The 15,038-nt window shown below is 41.3% G+C and overlaps 23 non-coding genes across 23 annotated transcripts; all 23 read right to left on the reverse strand.

The window, feature by feature from the left end:
- Window positions 1–237: 237 nt before the first annotated feature.
- On the reverse strand, window positions 238–319 carry trnas-uga (transfer RNA serine (anticodon UGA)). The gene has a single exon. It is a non-coding gene; the product is annotated as a tRNA-Ser (tRNA).
- Window positions 320–539: 220 nt separating this feature from the next.
- trnas-cga (transfer RNA serine (anticodon CGA)) lies at window positions 540–621 on the reverse strand. Its single transcript has one exon. It is a non-coding gene; the product is annotated as a tRNA-Ser (tRNA).
- Window positions 622–2,059: 1,438 nt separating this feature from the next.
- trnas-uga (transfer RNA serine (anticodon UGA)) lies at window positions 2,060–2,141 on the reverse strand. The gene has a single exon. It is a non-coding gene; the product is annotated as a tRNA-Ser (tRNA).
- Window positions 2,142–2,360: 219 nt separating this feature from the next.
- trnas-cga (transfer RNA serine (anticodon CGA)) lies at window positions 2,361–2,442 on the reverse strand. The gene has a single exon. It is a non-coding gene; the product is annotated as a tRNA-Ser (tRNA).
- A 1,438-nt stretch (window positions 2,443–3,880) lies between these two features.
- Window positions 3,881–3,962, reverse strand: trnas-uga (transfer RNA serine (anticodon UGA)). The gene has a single exon. It is a non-coding gene; the product is annotated as a tRNA-Ser (tRNA).
- A 220-nt stretch (window positions 3,963–4,182) lies between these two features.
- On the reverse strand, window positions 4,183–4,264 carry trnas-cga (transfer RNA serine (anticodon CGA)). Its single transcript has one exon. It is a non-coding gene; the product is annotated as a tRNA-Ser (tRNA).
- Window positions 4,265–5,399: 1,135 nt separating this feature from the next.
- On the reverse strand, window positions 5,400–5,482 carry trnas-aga (transfer RNA serine (anticodon AGA)). The gene has a single exon. It is a non-coding gene; the product is annotated as a tRNA-Ser (tRNA).
- A 220-nt stretch (window positions 5,483–5,702) lies between these two features.
- Window positions 5,703–5,784, reverse strand: trnas-uga (transfer RNA serine (anticodon UGA)). Its single transcript has one exon. It is a non-coding gene; the product is annotated as a tRNA-Ser (tRNA).
- A 221-nt stretch (window positions 5,785–6,005) lies between these two features.
- On the reverse strand, window positions 6,006–6,087 carry trnas-cga (transfer RNA serine (anticodon CGA)). The gene has a single exon. It is a non-coding gene; the product is annotated as a tRNA-Ser (tRNA).
- Window positions 6,088–7,223: 1,136 nt separating this feature from the next.
- trnas-aga (transfer RNA serine (anticodon AGA)) lies at window positions 7,224–7,306 on the reverse strand. Its single transcript has one exon. It is a non-coding gene; the product is annotated as a tRNA-Ser (tRNA).
- A 220-nt stretch (window positions 7,307–7,526) lies between these two features.
- Window positions 7,527–7,608, reverse strand: trnas-uga (transfer RNA serine (anticodon UGA)). Its single transcript has one exon. It is a non-coding gene; the product is annotated as a tRNA-Ser (tRNA).
- Window positions 7,609–7,829: 221 nt separating this feature from the next.
- trnas-cga (transfer RNA serine (anticodon CGA)) lies at window positions 7,830–7,911 on the reverse strand. Its single transcript has one exon. It is a non-coding gene; the product is annotated as a tRNA-Ser (tRNA).
- Window positions 7,912–9,046: 1,135 nt separating this feature from the next.
- On the reverse strand, window positions 9,047–9,129 carry trnas-aga (transfer RNA serine (anticodon AGA)). The gene has a single exon. It is a non-coding gene; the product is annotated as a tRNA-Ser (tRNA).
- A 220-nt stretch (window positions 9,130–9,349) lies between these two features.
- trnas-cga (transfer RNA serine (anticodon CGA)) lies at window positions 9,350–9,431 on the reverse strand. The gene has a single exon. It is a non-coding gene; the product is annotated as a tRNA-Ser (tRNA).
- A 1,136-nt stretch (window positions 9,432–10,567) lies between these two features.
- On the reverse strand, window positions 10,568–10,650 carry trnas-aga (transfer RNA serine (anticodon AGA)). The gene has a single exon. It is a non-coding gene; the product is annotated as a tRNA-Ser (tRNA).
- Window positions 10,651–10,870: 220 nt separating this feature from the next.
- On the reverse strand, window positions 10,871–10,952 carry trnas-uga (transfer RNA serine (anticodon UGA)). Its single transcript has one exon. It is a non-coding gene; the product is annotated as a tRNA-Ser (tRNA).
- Window positions 10,953–11,171: 219 nt separating this feature from the next.
- On the reverse strand, window positions 11,172–11,253 carry trnas-cga (transfer RNA serine (anticodon CGA)). The gene has a single exon. It is a non-coding gene; the product is annotated as a tRNA-Ser (tRNA).
- A 1,135-nt stretch (window positions 11,254–12,388) lies between these two features.
- trnas-aga (transfer RNA serine (anticodon AGA)) lies at window positions 12,389–12,471 on the reverse strand. Its single transcript has one exon. It is a non-coding gene; the product is annotated as a tRNA-Ser (tRNA).
- A 220-nt stretch (window positions 12,472–12,691) lies between these two features.
- trnas-uga (transfer RNA serine (anticodon UGA)) lies at window positions 12,692–12,773 on the reverse strand. The gene has a single exon. It is a non-coding gene; the product is annotated as a tRNA-Ser (tRNA).
- A 218-nt stretch (window positions 12,774–12,991) lies between these two features.
- On the reverse strand, window positions 12,992–13,073 carry trnas-cga (transfer RNA serine (anticodon CGA)). Its single transcript has one exon. It is a non-coding gene; the product is annotated as a tRNA-Ser (tRNA).
- A 1,135-nt stretch (window positions 13,074–14,208) lies between these two features.
- On the reverse strand, window positions 14,209–14,291 carry trnas-aga (transfer RNA serine (anticodon AGA)). Its single transcript has one exon. It is a non-coding gene; the product is annotated as a tRNA-Ser (tRNA).
- Window positions 14,292–14,511: 220 nt separating this feature from the next.
- trnas-uga (transfer RNA serine (anticodon UGA)) lies at window positions 14,512–14,593 on the reverse strand. The gene has a single exon. It is a non-coding gene; the product is annotated as a tRNA-Ser (tRNA).
- Window positions 14,594–14,811: 218 nt separating this feature from the next.
- trnas-cga (transfer RNA serine (anticodon CGA)) lies at window positions 14,812–14,893 on the reverse strand. Its single transcript has one exon. It is a non-coding gene; the product is annotated as a tRNA-Ser (tRNA).
- Window positions 14,894–15,038: the final 145 nt, after the last annotated feature.

A 15,038-nucleotide genomic window follows, 5' to 3' on the forward strand; every position in this document is an offset into this window, starting at 1 on the left:
CACTCGGCAATCGCAGCTCGCTATGTTAAGAAACAGTCCTTACCCAGTCGGGCTATCTGATTCTGTACATTTTACTTCTGTAAAGACTAGACCTTCTACTGAAGAGCCTGTTTGAACTGTTTGTCAAGGAGTTTTATTCTGACCACCTGAGTCAATGGACAAGTCCATGCATTAAGCACACATTATCCATATCAAGTCTCCAATGACTTGTTGCAAATAAAAACTGGTTTGTCAAAGAGCTGTGAGCAGGGTTCGAACCTGTGCGGGGAGACTCCATTGGATTTCAAGTCCAACACCTTAACCACTCGGCCATTACACCTTGCTACATTAAATAAACAAATCCTTAACCAGTCGGCTATCTGATTCTGTAGATTTTACTTCGGTAAAGACTAGACTTTCTACTGAAGAGCCTATTTGAAATGTTTGTCAAGGAAAAAATATTCTGAGCACTTGAATCAAAGGACAAGTCCATGTATTAAGCACATTATCCATATCATGTCACCTAGGATATGTTAAAAAGGATAACTGGTTTGAATTAGCGCTGTGAGTAGGGTTCGAACCTGCGCGGGGAGACCGCATTGGATTTCGAGTCCAACGCCTTAACCTCTAAGCCATCTCAGCTTCTCCTGTTATTTACAGACCCTTAACCAGTCCGCTATCTCGTTCTGTCCATTTTACCTCTAAAGTGAGCAGATTATTGCTATTGAAGAGCCTACTTGAAACGTTTGTCATGGAAGATCAATTCTGAGCACTTGAATCAAAGGACATGTCCAAGCATTATCCATATCAAGTCCCCAATGACATGTTACAAATAAAGACTGGATTGTCAAAGCGCTGCTCGCAGGGTTGAAACCTGCACTGGTCAACCCCAATGGATTTTGAGTCCAAAAATGTAACCATTCTGCAATCACAGCTTTCTGAGTTACCTCACACAAGGACAAAAGTATCCAAATTCAACTGCCTAGTTGAATTTTTTTTCAAGCAAAGTAAAAAAAAAAAAAGCTATTTTCTAAGCACTTCAATCGTTGGACGAGCACATAAAGTAAGGACAATTTAAATTCAAAGGAGATAGACCCAATTGTTAAAGGTCTACTTTATCATCACCCAGTAAGCAGAGTTGAACACTGTACAGGGAGAATACATTGGACTTCAATTAAAATGCTTAAACCACTTAGCCATCAAAGCAGTAGGAATCTAAGGAAATTGATGAGGAGAAAGCAGAAGTGGGCTATATGCTTCAAGCAAGTTAAGAACATGGGTGGGGAGACCACATTGAAATTCAGGTCCAACGTCTAAAGAACTCGGCCATTGCAGCTGTTGGAATGCAAGTAAAGGGATTGGGACTTGGAAACAGACATCATTGGTGAAAAATGGTAAACTTGATGGCACAACATTTTGATCTTATTGCGCCAAGTAACCTCGGTCCTTTCCAAAGCTGTGAATGTTGGAAGTTTAATGTGCAAGTCAAAAAACTATGTGCAGAGAATGTACAAGTGGACTATTCACTGAGAATAAGATTTTAAAAGGAGCAGAGAGACCCAATGGGGTTTCAAGTCTGAGGACATACCCACATGGCTCTCAGAAATTCCATAATAAATCTAATACAAACAACAGTACTGAAGAGACTATTTGAACTGTTTGCCAATGGCGATATACTCTGAGCACCTGAATCAAAGGACAAGTCCATGCATTAAGCACACATTATCCATATCAAGTCTCCAATGACATGTTGCAAATAAAGACTGGTTTGTCAAAGCGCTGTGAGCAGGGTTCGAACCTGCGCGGGGAGATCGCATTGGATTTCTAGTTCAATGCAATTTACCACTCGGCAATCGCAGCTCGCTATGTTAAGAAACAGTCCTTACCCAGTCGGGCTATCTGATTCTGTACATTTTACTTCTGTAAAGACTAGACCTTCTACTGAAGAGCCTGTTTGAACTGTTTGTCAAGGAGTTTTATTCTGACCACCTGAGTCAATGGACAAGTCCATGCATTAAGCACACATTATCCATATCAAGTCTCCAATGACATGTTGTAAATAAAAACTGGTTTGTCAAAGCGCTGTGAGCAGGGTTCGAACCTGCGCAGGCAGCCTCCATTGGATTTCAAGTCCAACGCCTTAACCACTCGGCCATCACAGCTTGTTACCTTAAAAAACAAATCCTTAACCAGTCGGCTATCTGATTCTGTAGATTTTACTTCGGTAAAGACTAGACTTTCTACTGAAGAGCCTATTTGAAATGTTTGTCAAGGAAAAAATATTCTGAGCACTTGAATCAAAGGACAAGTCCATGTATTAAGCACATTATCCATATCATGTCACCATGGATATTTTAAAAAGGAAAACTGGTTTGCCGTAGCGCTGTGAGCAGGGTTCGAACCTGCGCGGGGAGACCCCATTGGATTTCGAGTCCAACGCCTTACCCTCTCGGCCATCACAGCTTCTCCTGTTATTTATAGCCCCTTAACCAGTCCGCTATCTCGTTCTGTCCATTTTACCTCTAAAGTGAACAGATTATTGCTATTGAAGAGCCTACTTGAAACGTTTGTCATGGAAGATCAATTCTGAGCACTTGAATCAAAGGACATGTCCAAGCATTATCCATATCAAGTCCCCAATGACATGTTACAAATAAAGACTGGATTGTCAAAGCGCTGCTCGCAGGGTTCAAACCTGCACTGGTCAACCCCAATGGATTTTGAGTCCAAAAATGTAACCATTCTGCAATCACAGCTTTCTGAGTTACCTCACACAAGGACAAAAGTATCCAAATTCAACTGCCTAGTTGATTTTTTTTCCAAGCAAAGTAAAAAAAAAAGAAGAAATTTTCTAAGCACTTCAATCGTTGGACGAGCACATAAAGTAAGGACAATTTAAATTCAAAGGAGATAGACCCAATTGTTAAAGGTCTACTTTATCATCACCCAGTAAGCAGAGATGAACACTGTACAGGGAGAATACATTGGACTTCAATTAAAATGCTTAAACCACTTAGCCATCAAAGCAGTAGGAATCTAAGGAAATTGATGAGGAGAAAGCAGAAGTGGGCTATATGCTTCAAGCAAGTTAAGAACATGGGTGGGGAGACCACATTGAAATTCAGGTCCAACGTCTAAAGAACTCGGCCATTGCAGCTGTTGGAATGCAAGTAAAGGGATTGGGACTTGGAAACAGACATCATTGGTGAAAAATGGTAAACTTGATGGCACAACATTTTGATCTTATTGCGCCAAGTAACCTCGGTCCTTTCCAAAGCTGTGAATGTTGGAAGTTTAATGTGCAAGTCAAAAAACTATGTGCAGAGAATGTACAAGTGGACTATTCACTGAGAATAAGATTTTAAAAGGAGCAGAGAGACCCAATGGGGTTTCAAGTCTGAGGACATACCCACATGGCTCTCAGAAATTCCATAATAAATCTAATACAAACAACAGTACTGAAGAGACTATTTGAACTGTTTGCCAATGGCGATATACTCTGAGCACCTGAATCAAAGGACAAGTCCATGCATTAAGCACACATTATCCATATCAAGTCTCCAATGACATGTTGCAAATAAAGACTGGTTTGTCAAAGCGCTGTGAGCAGGGTTCGAACCTGCGCGGGGAGATCGCATTGGATTTCTAGTTCAATGCAATTTACCACTCGGCAATCGCAGCTCGCTATGTTAAGAAACAGTCCTTACCCAGTCGGGCTATCTGATTCTGTACATTTTACTTCTGTAAAGACTAGACCTTCTACTGAAGAGCCTGTTTGAACTGTTTGTCAAGGAGTTTTATTCTGACCACCTGAGTCAATGGACAAGTCCATGCATTAAGCACACATTATCCATATCAAGTCTCCAATGACATGTTGTAAATAAAAACTGGTTTGTCAAAGCGCTGTGAGCAGGGTTCGAACCTGCGCAGGCAGCCTCCATTGGATTTCAAGTCCAACGCCTTAACCACTCGGCCATCACAGCTTGTTACCTTAAAAAACAAATCCTTAACCAGTCGGCTATCTGATTCTGTAGATTTTACTTCGGTAAAGACTAGACTTTCTACTGAAGAGCCTATTTGAAATGTTTGTCAAGGAAAAAATATTCTGAGCACTTGAATCAAAGGACAAGTCCATGTATTAAGCACATTATCCATATCATGTCACCATAGGATATGTTAAAAAGGAAAACTGGTTTGCCGTAGCGCTGTGAGCAGGGTTCGAACCTGCGCGGGGAGACCCCATTGGATTTCGAGTCCAACGCCTTAACCTCTCGGCCATCACAGCTTCTCCTGTTATTTACAGACCCTTAACCAGTCCGCTATCTCGTTCTGTCCATTTTACCTCTAAAGTGAGCAGATTATTGCTATTGAAGAGCCTACTTGAAACGTTTGTCATGGAAGATCAATTCTGAGCACTTGAATCAAAGGACATGTCCAAGCATTATCCATATCAAGTCCCCAATGACATGTTACAAATAAAGACTGGATTGTCAAAGCGCTGCTCGCAGGGTTCAAACCTGCACTGGTCAACCCCAATGGATTTTGAGTCCAAAAATGTAACCATTCTGCAATCACAGCTTTCTGAGTTACCTCACACAAGGACAAAAGTATCCAAATTCAACTGCCTAGTTGATTTTTTTTCCAAGCAAAGTAAAAAAAAAAAAAGCAATTTTCTAAGCACTTCAATCGTTGGACGAGCACATAAAGTAAGGACAATTTAAATTCAAAGGAGATAGACCCAATTGTTAAAGGTCTACTTTATCATCACCCAGTAAGCAGAGTTGAACACTGTACAGGGAGAATACATTGGACTTCAATTACAATGCTTAAACCACTTAGCCATCAAAGCAGTAGGAATCTAAGGAAATTGATGAGGAGAAAGCAGAAGTGGGCTATATGCTTCAAGCAAGTTAAGAACATGGGTGGGGAGACCACATTGAAATTCAGGTCCAACGTCTAAAGAACTCGGCCATTGCAGCTGTTGGAATGCAAGTAAAGGGATTGGGACTTGGAAACAGACATCATTGGTGAAAAATGGTAAACTTGATGGCACAACATTTTGATCTTATTGCGCCAAGTAACCTCGGTCCTTTCCAAAGCTGTGAATGTTGGAAGTTTAATGTGCAAGTCAAAAAACTATGTGCAGAGAATGTACAAGTGGACTATTCACTGAGAATAAGATTTAAAAAGGAGCAGAGAGACCCAATGGGGTTTCAAGTCTGAGGACATACCCACATGGCTCTCAGAAATTCCATAATAAATCTAATACAAACAACAGTACTGAAGAAACTATTTGAACTGTTTGCCAATGGAGATATACTCTGAGCACCTGAATCAAAGGACAAGTCCATGCATTAAGCACACATTATCCATATCAAGTCTCCAATGACATGTTGCAAATAAAGACTGGTTTGTCAAAGCGCTGTGAGCAGGGTTCGAACCTGCGCGGGGAGATCCCATTGGATTTCTAGTCCAACGCAATTTACCACTCGGCAATCGCAGCTCGCTATGTTAAGAAACAGTCCTTACCCAGTCGGGCTATCTGATTCTGTACATTTTACTTCTGTAAAGACTAGACCTTCTACTGAAGAGCCTGTTTGAACTGTTTGTCAAGGAGTTTTATTCTGACCACCTGAGTCAATGGACAAGTCCATGCATTAAGCACACATTATCCATATCAAGTCTCCAATGACATGTTGCAAATAAAAACTGGTTTGTCAAAGCGCTGTGAGCAGGGTTCGAACCTGCGCGGGGAGACCCCATTGGATTTCAAGTCCAACGCCTTAACCACTCGGCCATCACAGCCTGCTACATTAAAAAACAAATCCTTAACCAGTCGGCTATCTGATTCTGTAGATTTTACTTCGGTAAAGACTAGACTTTCTACTGAAGAGCCTATTTGAAATGTTTGTCAAGGAAAAAATATTCTGAGCACTTGAATCAAAGGACAAGTCCATGTATTAAGCACACATTATCCATATCATGTCACCTAGGATATGTTAAAAAGGAAAACTGGTTTGCCGTAGCGCTGTGAGCAGGGTTCGAACCTGCGCGGGGAGACCCCATTGGATTTCGAGTCCAACGCCTTAACCTCTCGGCCATCACAGCTTCTCCTGTTATTTACAGACCCTTAACCAGTCCGCTATCTCGTTCTGTCCATTTTACCTCTAAAGTGAGCAGATTATTGCTATTGAAGAGCCTACTTGAAACGTTTGTCATGGAAGATCAATTCTGAGCACTTGAATCAAAGGACATGTCCAAGCATTATCCATATCAAGTCCCCAATGACATGTTACAAATAAAGACTGGATTGTCAAAGCGCTGCTCGCAGGGTTCAAACCTGCACTGGTCAACCCCAATGGATTTTGAGTCCAAAAATGTAACCATTCTGCAATCACAGCTTTCTGAGTTACCTCACACAAGGACAAAAGTATCCAAATTCAACTGCCTAGTTGATTTTTTTTTCAAGCAAAGTAAAAAAAAAAAAATGCTATTTTCTAAGCACTTCAATCGTTGGACGAGCACATAAAGTAAGGACAATTTAAATTCAAAGGAGATAGACCCAATTGTTAAAGGTATCCTTTATCATCACCCAGTAAGCAGAGTTGAACACTGTACAGGGAGAATACATTGGACTTCAATTACAATGCTTAAACCACTTAGCCATCAAAGCAGTAGGAATCTAAGGAAATTGATGAGGAGAAAGCAGAAGTGGGCTATATGCTTCAAGCAAGTTAAGAACATGGGTGGGGAGACCACATTGAAATTCAGGTCCAACGTCTAAAGAACTCGGCCATTGCAGCTGTTGGAATGCAAGTAAAGGGATTGGGACTTGGAAACAGACATCATTGGTGAAAAATGGTAAACTTGATGGCACAACATTTTGATCTTATTGCGCCAAGTAACCTCGGTCCTTTCCAAAGCTGTGAATGTTGGAAGTTTAATGTGCAAGTCAAAAAACTATGTGCAGAGAATGTACAAGTGGACTATTCACTGAGAATAAGATTTAAAAAGGAGCAGAGAGACCCAATGGGGTTTCAAGTCTGAGGACATACCCACATGGCTCTCAGAAATTCCATAATAAATCTAATACAAACAACAGTACTGAAGAAACTATTTGAACTGTTTGCCAATGGAGATATACTCTGAGCACCTGAATCAAAGGACAAGTCCATGCATTAAGCACACATTATCCATATCAAGTCTCCAATGACATGTTGCAAATAAAGACTGGTTTGTCAAAGCGCTGTGAGCAGGGTTCGAACCTGCGCGGGGAGATCCCATTGGATTTCTAGTCCAACGCAATTTACCACTCGGCAATCGCAGCTCGCTATGTTAAGAAACAGTCCTTACCCAGTCGGGCTATCTGATTCTGTACATTTTACTTCTGTAAAGACTAGACCTTCTACTGAAGAGCCTGTTTGAACTGTTTGTCAAGGAGTTTTATTCTGACCACCTGAGTCAATGGACAAGTCCATGCATTAAGCACACATTATCCATATCAAGTCTCCAATGACATGTTGCAAATAAAAACTGGTTTGTCAAAGCGCTGTGAGCAGGGTTCGAACCTGCGCGGGGAGACCCCATTGGATTTCAAGTCCAACGCCTTAACCACTCGGCCATCACAGCCTGCTACATTAAAAAACAAATCCTTAACCAGTCGGCTATCTGATTCTGTAGATTTTACTTCGGTAAAGACTAGACTTTCTACTGAAGAGCCTATTTGAAATGTTTGTCAAGGAAAAAATATTCTGAGCACTTGAATCAAAGGACAAGTCCATGTATTAAGCACACATTATCCATATCATGTCACCTAGGATATGTTAAAAAGGAAAACTGGTTTGCCGTAGCGCTGTGAGCAGGGTTCGAACCTGCGCGGGGAGACCCCATTGGATTTCGAGTCCAACGCCTTAACCTCTCGGCCATCACAGCTTCTCCTGTTATTTACAGACCCTTAACCAGTCCGCTATCTCGTTCTGTCCATTTTACCTCTAAAGTGAGCAGATTATTGCTATTGAAGAGCCTACTTGAAACGTTTGTCATGGAAGATCAATTCTGAGCACTTGAATCAAAGGACATGTCCAAGCATTATCCATATCAAGTCCCCAATGACATGTTACAAATAAAGACTGGATTGTCAAAGCGCTGCTCGCAGGGTTCAAACCTGCACTGGTCAACCCCAATGGATTTTGAGTCCAAAAATGTAACCATTCTGCAATCACAGCTTTCTGAGTTACCTCACACAAGGACAAAAGTATCCAAATTCAACTGCCTAGTTGATTTTTTTTTCAAGCAAAGTAAAAAAAAAAAAAGCTATTTTCTAAGCACTTCAATCGTTGGACGAGCACATAAAGTAAGGACAATTTAAATTCAAAGGAGATAGACCCAATTGTTAAAGGTCTACTTTATCATCACCCAGTAAGCAGAGTTGAACACTGTACAGGGAGAATACATTGGACTTCAATTACAATGCTTAAACCACTTAGCCATCAAAGCAGTAGGAATCTAAGGAAATTGATGAGGAGAAAGCAGAAGTGGGCTATATGCTTCAAGCAAGTTAAGAACATGGGTGGGGAGACCACATTGAAATTCAGGTCCAACGTCTAAAGAACTCGGCCATTGCAGCTGTTGGAATGCAAGTAAAGGGATTGGGACTTGGAAACAGACATCATTGGTGAAAAATGGTAAACTTGATGGCACAACATTTTGATCTTATTGCGCCAAGTAACCTCGGTCCTTTCCAAAGCTGTGAATGTTGGAAGTTTAATGTGCAAGTCAAAAAACTATGTGCAGAGAATGTACAAGTGGACTATTCACTGAGAATAAGATTTAAAAAGGAGCAGAGAGACCCAATGGGGTTTCAAGTCTGAGGACATACCCACATGGCTCTCAGAAATTCCATAATAAATCTAATACAAACAACAGTACTGAAGAAACTATTTGAACTGTTTGCCAATGGAGATATACTCTGAGCACCTGAATCAAAGGACAAGTCCATGCATTAAGCACACATTATCCATATCAAGTCTCCAATGACATGTTGCAAATAAAGACTGGTTTGTCAAAGCGCTGTGAGCAGGGTTCGAACCTGCGCGGGGAGATCCCATTGGATTTCTAGTCCAACGCAATTTACCACTCGGCAATCGCAGCTCGCTATGTTAAGAAACAGTCCTTACCCAGTCGGGCTATCTGATTCTGTACATTTTACTTCTGTAAAGACTAGACCTTCTACTGAAGAGCCTGTTTGAACTGTTTGTCAAGGAGTTTTATTCTGACCACCTGAGTCAATGGACAAGTCCATGCATTAAGCACACATTATCCATATCAAGTCTCCAATGACATGTTGCAAATAAAAACTGGTTTGTCAAAGCGCTGTGAGCAGGGTTCGAACCTGCGCGGGGAGACCCCATTGGATTTCGAGTCCAACGCCTTAACCTCTCGGCCATCACAGCTTCTCCTGTTATTTACAGACCCTTAACCAGTCCGCTATCTCGTTCTGTCCATTTTACCTCTAAAGTGAGCAGATTATTGCTATTGAAGAGCCTACTTGAAACGTTTGTCATGGAAGATCAATTCTGAGCACTTGAATCAAAGGACATGTCCAAGCATTATCCATATCAAGTCCCCAATGACATGTTACAAATAAAGACTGGATTGTCAAAGCGCTGCTCGCAGGGTTCAAACCTGCACTGGTCAACCCCAATGGATTTTGAGTCCAAAAATGTAACCATTCTGCAATCACAGCTTTCTGAGTTACCTCACACAAGGACAAAAGTATCCAAATTCAACTGCCTAGTTGATTTTTTTTTCAAGCAAAGTAAAAAAAAAAAAAGCTAATTTTCTAAGCACTTCAATCGTTGGACGAGCACATAAAGTAAGGACAATTTAAATTCAAAGGAGATAGACCCAATTGTTAAAGGTCTACTTTATCATCACCCAGTAAGCAGAGTTGAACACTGTACAGGGAGAATACATTGGACTTCAATTACAATGCTTAAACCACTTAGCCATCAAAGCAGTAGGAATCTAAGGAAATTGATGAGGAGAAAGCAGAAGTGGGCTATATGCTTCAAGCAAGTTAAGAACATGGGTGGGGAGACCACATTGAAATTCAGGTCCAACGTCTAAAGAACTCGGCCATTGCAGCTGTTGGAATGCAAGTAAAGGGATTGGGACTTGGAAACAGACATCATTGGTGAAAAATGGTAAACTTGATGGCACAACATTTTGATCTTATTGCGCCAAGTAACCTCGGTCCTTTCCAAAGCTGTGAATGTTGGAAGTTTAATGTGCAAGTCAAAAAACTATGTGCAGAGAATGTACAAGTGGACTATTCACTGAGAATAAGATTTAAAAAGGAGCAGAGAGACCCAATGGGGTTTCAAGTCTGAGGACATACCCACATGGCTCTCAGAAATTCCATAATAAATCTAATACAAACAACAGTACTGAAGAAACTATTTGAACTGTTTGCCAATGGAGATATACTCTGAGCACCTGAATCAAAGGACAAGTCCATGCATTAAGCACACATTATCCATATCAAGTCTCCAATGACATGTTGCAAATAAAGACTGGTTTGTCAAAGCGCTGTGAGCAGGGTTCGAACCTGCGCGGGGAGATCCCATTGGATTTCTAGTCCAACGCAATTTACCACTCGGCAATCGCAGCTCGCTATGTTAAGAAACAGTCCTTACCCAGTCGGGCTATCTGATTCTGTACATTTTACTTCTGTAAAGACTAGACCTTCTACTGAAGAGCCTGTTTGAACTGTTTGTCAAGGAGTTTTATTCTGACCACCTGAGTCAATGGACAAGTCCATGCATTAAGCACACATTATCCATATCAAGTCTCCAATGACATGTTGCAAATAAAAACTGGTTTGTCAAAGCGCTGTGAGCAGGGTTCGAACCTGCGCGGGGAGACCCCATTGGATTTCAAGTCCAACGCCTTAACCACTCGGCCATCACAGCCTGCTACATTAAAAAACAAATCCTTAACCAGTCGGCTATCTGATTCTGTAGATTTTACTTCGGTAAAGACTAGACTTTCTACTGAAGAGCCTATTTGAAATGTTTGTCAAGGAAAAAATATTCTGAGCACTTGAATCAAAGGACAAGTCCATGTATTAAGCACATTATCCATATCATGTCACCTAGGATATGTTAAAAAGGAAAACTGGTTTGCCGTAGCGCTGTGAGCAGGGTTCGAACCTGCGCGGGGAGACCCCATTGGATTTCGAGTCCAACGCCTTAACCTCTCGGCCATCACAGCTTCTCCTGTTATTTACAGACCCTTAACCAGTCCGCTATCTCGTTCTGTCCATTTTACCTCTAAAGTGAGCAGATTATTGCTATTGAAGAGCCTACTTGAAACGTTTGTCATGGAAGATCAATTCTGAGCACTTGAATCAAAGGACATGTCCAAGCATTATCCATATCAAGTCCCCAATGACATGTTACAAATAAAGACTGGATTGTCAAAGCGCTGCTCGCAGGGTTCAAACCTGCACTGGTCAACCCCAATGGATTTTGAGTCCAAAAATGTAACCATTCTGCAATCACAGCTTTCTGAGTTACCTCACACAAGGACAAAAGTATCCAAATTCAACTGCCTAGTTGATTTTTTTTTCAAGCAAAGTAAAAAAAAAAAAAGCAATTTTCTAAGCACTTCAATCGTTGGACGAGCACATAAAGTAAGGACAATTTAAATTCAAAGGAGATAGACCCAATTGTTAAAGGTCTACTTTATCATCACCCAGTAAGCAGAGTTGAACACTGTACAGGGAGAATACATTGGACTTCAATTACAATGCTTAAACCACTTAGCCATCAAAGCAGTAGGAATCTAAGGAAATTGATGAGGAGAAAGCAGAAGTGGGCTATATGCTTCAAGCAAGTTAAGAACATGGGTGGGGAGACCACATTGAAATTCAGGTCCAACGTCTAAAGAACTCGGCCATTGCAGCTGTTGGAATGCAAGTAAAGGGATTGGGACTTGGAAACAGACATCATTGGTGAAAAATGGTAAACTTGATGGCACAACATTTTGATCTTATTGCGCCAAGTAACCTCGGTCCTTTCCAAAGCTGTGAATGTTGGAAGTTTAATGTGCAAGTCAAAAAACTATGTGCAGAGAATGTACAAGTGGACTATTCACTGAGAATAAGATTTAAAAAGGAGCAGAGAGACCCAATGGGGTTTCAAGTCTGAGGACATACCCACATGGCTCTCAGAAATTCCATAATAAATCTAATACAAACAACAGTACTGAAGAAACTATTTGAACTGTTTGCCAATGGAGATATACTCTGAGCACCTGAATCAAAGGACAAGTCCATGCATTAAGCACACATTATCCATATCAAGTCTCCAATGACATGTTGCAAATAAAGACTGGTTTGTCAAAGCGCTGTGAGCAGGGTTCGAACCTGCGCGGGGAGATCCCATTGGATTTCTAGTCCAACGCAATTTACCACTCGGCAATCGCAGCTCGCTATGTTAAGAAACAGTCCTTACCCAGTCGGGCTATCTGATTCTGTACATTTTACTTCTGTAAAGACTAGACCTTCTACTGAAGAGCCTGTTTGAACTGTTTGTCAAGGAGTTTTATTCTGACCACCTGAGTCAATGGACAAGTCCATGCATTAAGCACACATTATCCATATCAAGTCTCCAATGACATGTTGCAAATAAAAACTGGTTTGTCAAAGCGCTGTGAGCAGGGTTCGAACCTGCGCGGGGAGACCCCATTGGATTTCAAGTCCAACGCCTTAACCACTCGGCCATCACAGCCTGCTACATTAAAAACAAATCCTTAACCAGTCGGCTATCTGATTCTGTAGATTTTACTTCGGTAAAGACTAGACTTTCTACTGAAGAGCCTATTTGAAATGTTTGTCAAGGAAAAAATATTCTGAGCACTTGAATCAAAGGACAAGTCCATGTATTAAGCACATTATCCATATCATGTCACCTAGGATATGTTAAAAAGGAAAACTGGTTTGCCGTAGCGCTGTGAGCAGGGTTCGAACCTGCGCGGGGAGACCCCATTGGATTTCGAGTCCAACGCCTTAACCTCTCGGCCATCACAGCTTCTCCTGTTATTTACAGACCCTTAACCAGTCCGCTATCTCGTTCTGTCCATTTTACCTCTAAAGTGAGCAGATTATTGCTATTGAAGAGCCTACTTGAAACGTTTGTCATGGAAGATCAATTCTGAGCACTTGAATCAAAGGACATGTCCAAGCATTATCCATATCAAGTCCCCAATGACATGTTACAAATAAAGACTGGATTGTCAAAGCGCTGCTCGCAGGGTTCAAACCTGCACTGGTCAACCCCAATGGATTTTGAGTCCAAAAATGTAACCATTCTGCAATCACAGCTTTCTGAGTTACCTCACACAAGGACAAAAGTATCCAAATTCAACTGCCTAGTTGATTTTTTTTTCAAGCAAAGTAAAAAAAAAAAAAGCAATTTTCTAAGCACTTCAATCGTTGGACGAGCACATAAAGTAAGGACAATTTAAATTCAAAGGAGATAGACCCAATTGTTAAAGGTCTACTTTATCATCACCCAGTAAGCAGAGTTGAACACTGTACAGGGAGAATACATTGGACTTCAATTACAATGCTTAAACCACTTAGCCATCAAAGCAGTAGGAATCTAAGGAAATTGATGAGGAGAAAGCAGAAGTGGGCTATATGCTTCAAGCAAGTTAAGAACATGGGTGGGGAGACCACATTGAAATTCAGGTCCAACGTCTAAAGAACTCGGCCATTGCAGCTGTTGGAATGCAAGTAAAGGGATTGGGACTTGGAAACAGACATCATTGGTGAAAAATGGTAAACTTGATGGCACAACATTTTGATCTTATTGCGCCAAGTAACCTCGGTCCTTTCCAAAGCTGTGAATGTTGGAAGTTTAATGTGCAAGTCAAAAAACTATGTGCAGAGAATGTACAAGTGGACTATTCACTGAGAATAAGATTTAAAAAGGAGCAGAGAGACCCAATGGGGTTTCAAGTCTGAGGACATACCCACATGGCTCTCAGAAATTCCATAATAAATCTAATACAAACAACAGTACTGAAGAAACTATTTGAACTGTTTGCCAATGGAGATATACTCTGAGCACCTGAATCAAAGGACAAGTCCATGCATTAAGCACACATTATCCATATCAAGTCTCCAATGACATGTTGCAAATAAAGACTGGTTTGTCAAAGCGCTGTGAGCAGGGTTCGAACCTGCGCGGGGAGATCCCATTGGATTTCTAGTCCAACGCAATTTACCACTCGGCAATCGCAGCTCGCTATGTTAAGAAACAGTCCTTACCCAGTCGGGCTATCTGATTCTGTACATTTTACTTCTGTAAAGACTAGACCTTCTACTGAAGAGCCTGTTTGAACTGTTTGTCAAGGAGTTTTATTCTGACCACCTGAGTCAATGGACAAGTCCATGCATTAAGCACACATTATCCATATCAAGTCTCCAATGACATGTTGCAAATAAAAACTGGTTTGTCAAAGCGCTGTGAGCAGGGTTCGAACCTGCGCGGGGAGACCCCATTGGATTTCAAGTCCAACGCCTTAACCACTCGGCCATCACAGCCTGCTACATTAAAAACAAATCCTTAACCAGTCGGCTATCTGATTCTGTAGATTTTACTTCGGTAAAGACTAGACTTTCTACTGAAGAGCCTATTTGAAATGTTTGTCAAGGAAAAAATATTCTGAGCACTTGAATCAAAGGACAAGTCCATGTATTAAGCACATTATCCATATCATGTCACCTAGGATATGTTAAAAAGGAAAACTGGTTTGCCGTAGCGCTGTGAGCAGGGTTCGAACCTGCGCGGGGAGACCCCATTGGATTTCGAGTCCAACGCCTTAACCTCTCGGCCATCACAGCTTCTCCTGTTATTTACAGACCCTTAACCAGTCCGCTATCTCGTTCTGTCCATTTTACCTCTAAAGTGAGCAGATTATTGCTATTGAAGAGCCTACTTGAAACGTTTGTCATGGAAGATCAATTCTGAGCACTTGAATCAAAGGAC

The sequence above is a fragment of the Oncorhynchus kisutch genome, linkage group LG6 (assembly GCF_002021735.2).
Source record: "Oncorhynchus kisutch isolate 150728-3 linkage group LG6, Okis_V2, whole genome shotgun sequence".
In the NCBI taxonomy this organism is placed as follows: domain Eukaryota; kingdom Metazoa; phylum Chordata; class Actinopteri; order Salmoniformes; family Salmonidae; genus Oncorhynchus; species Oncorhynchus kisutch.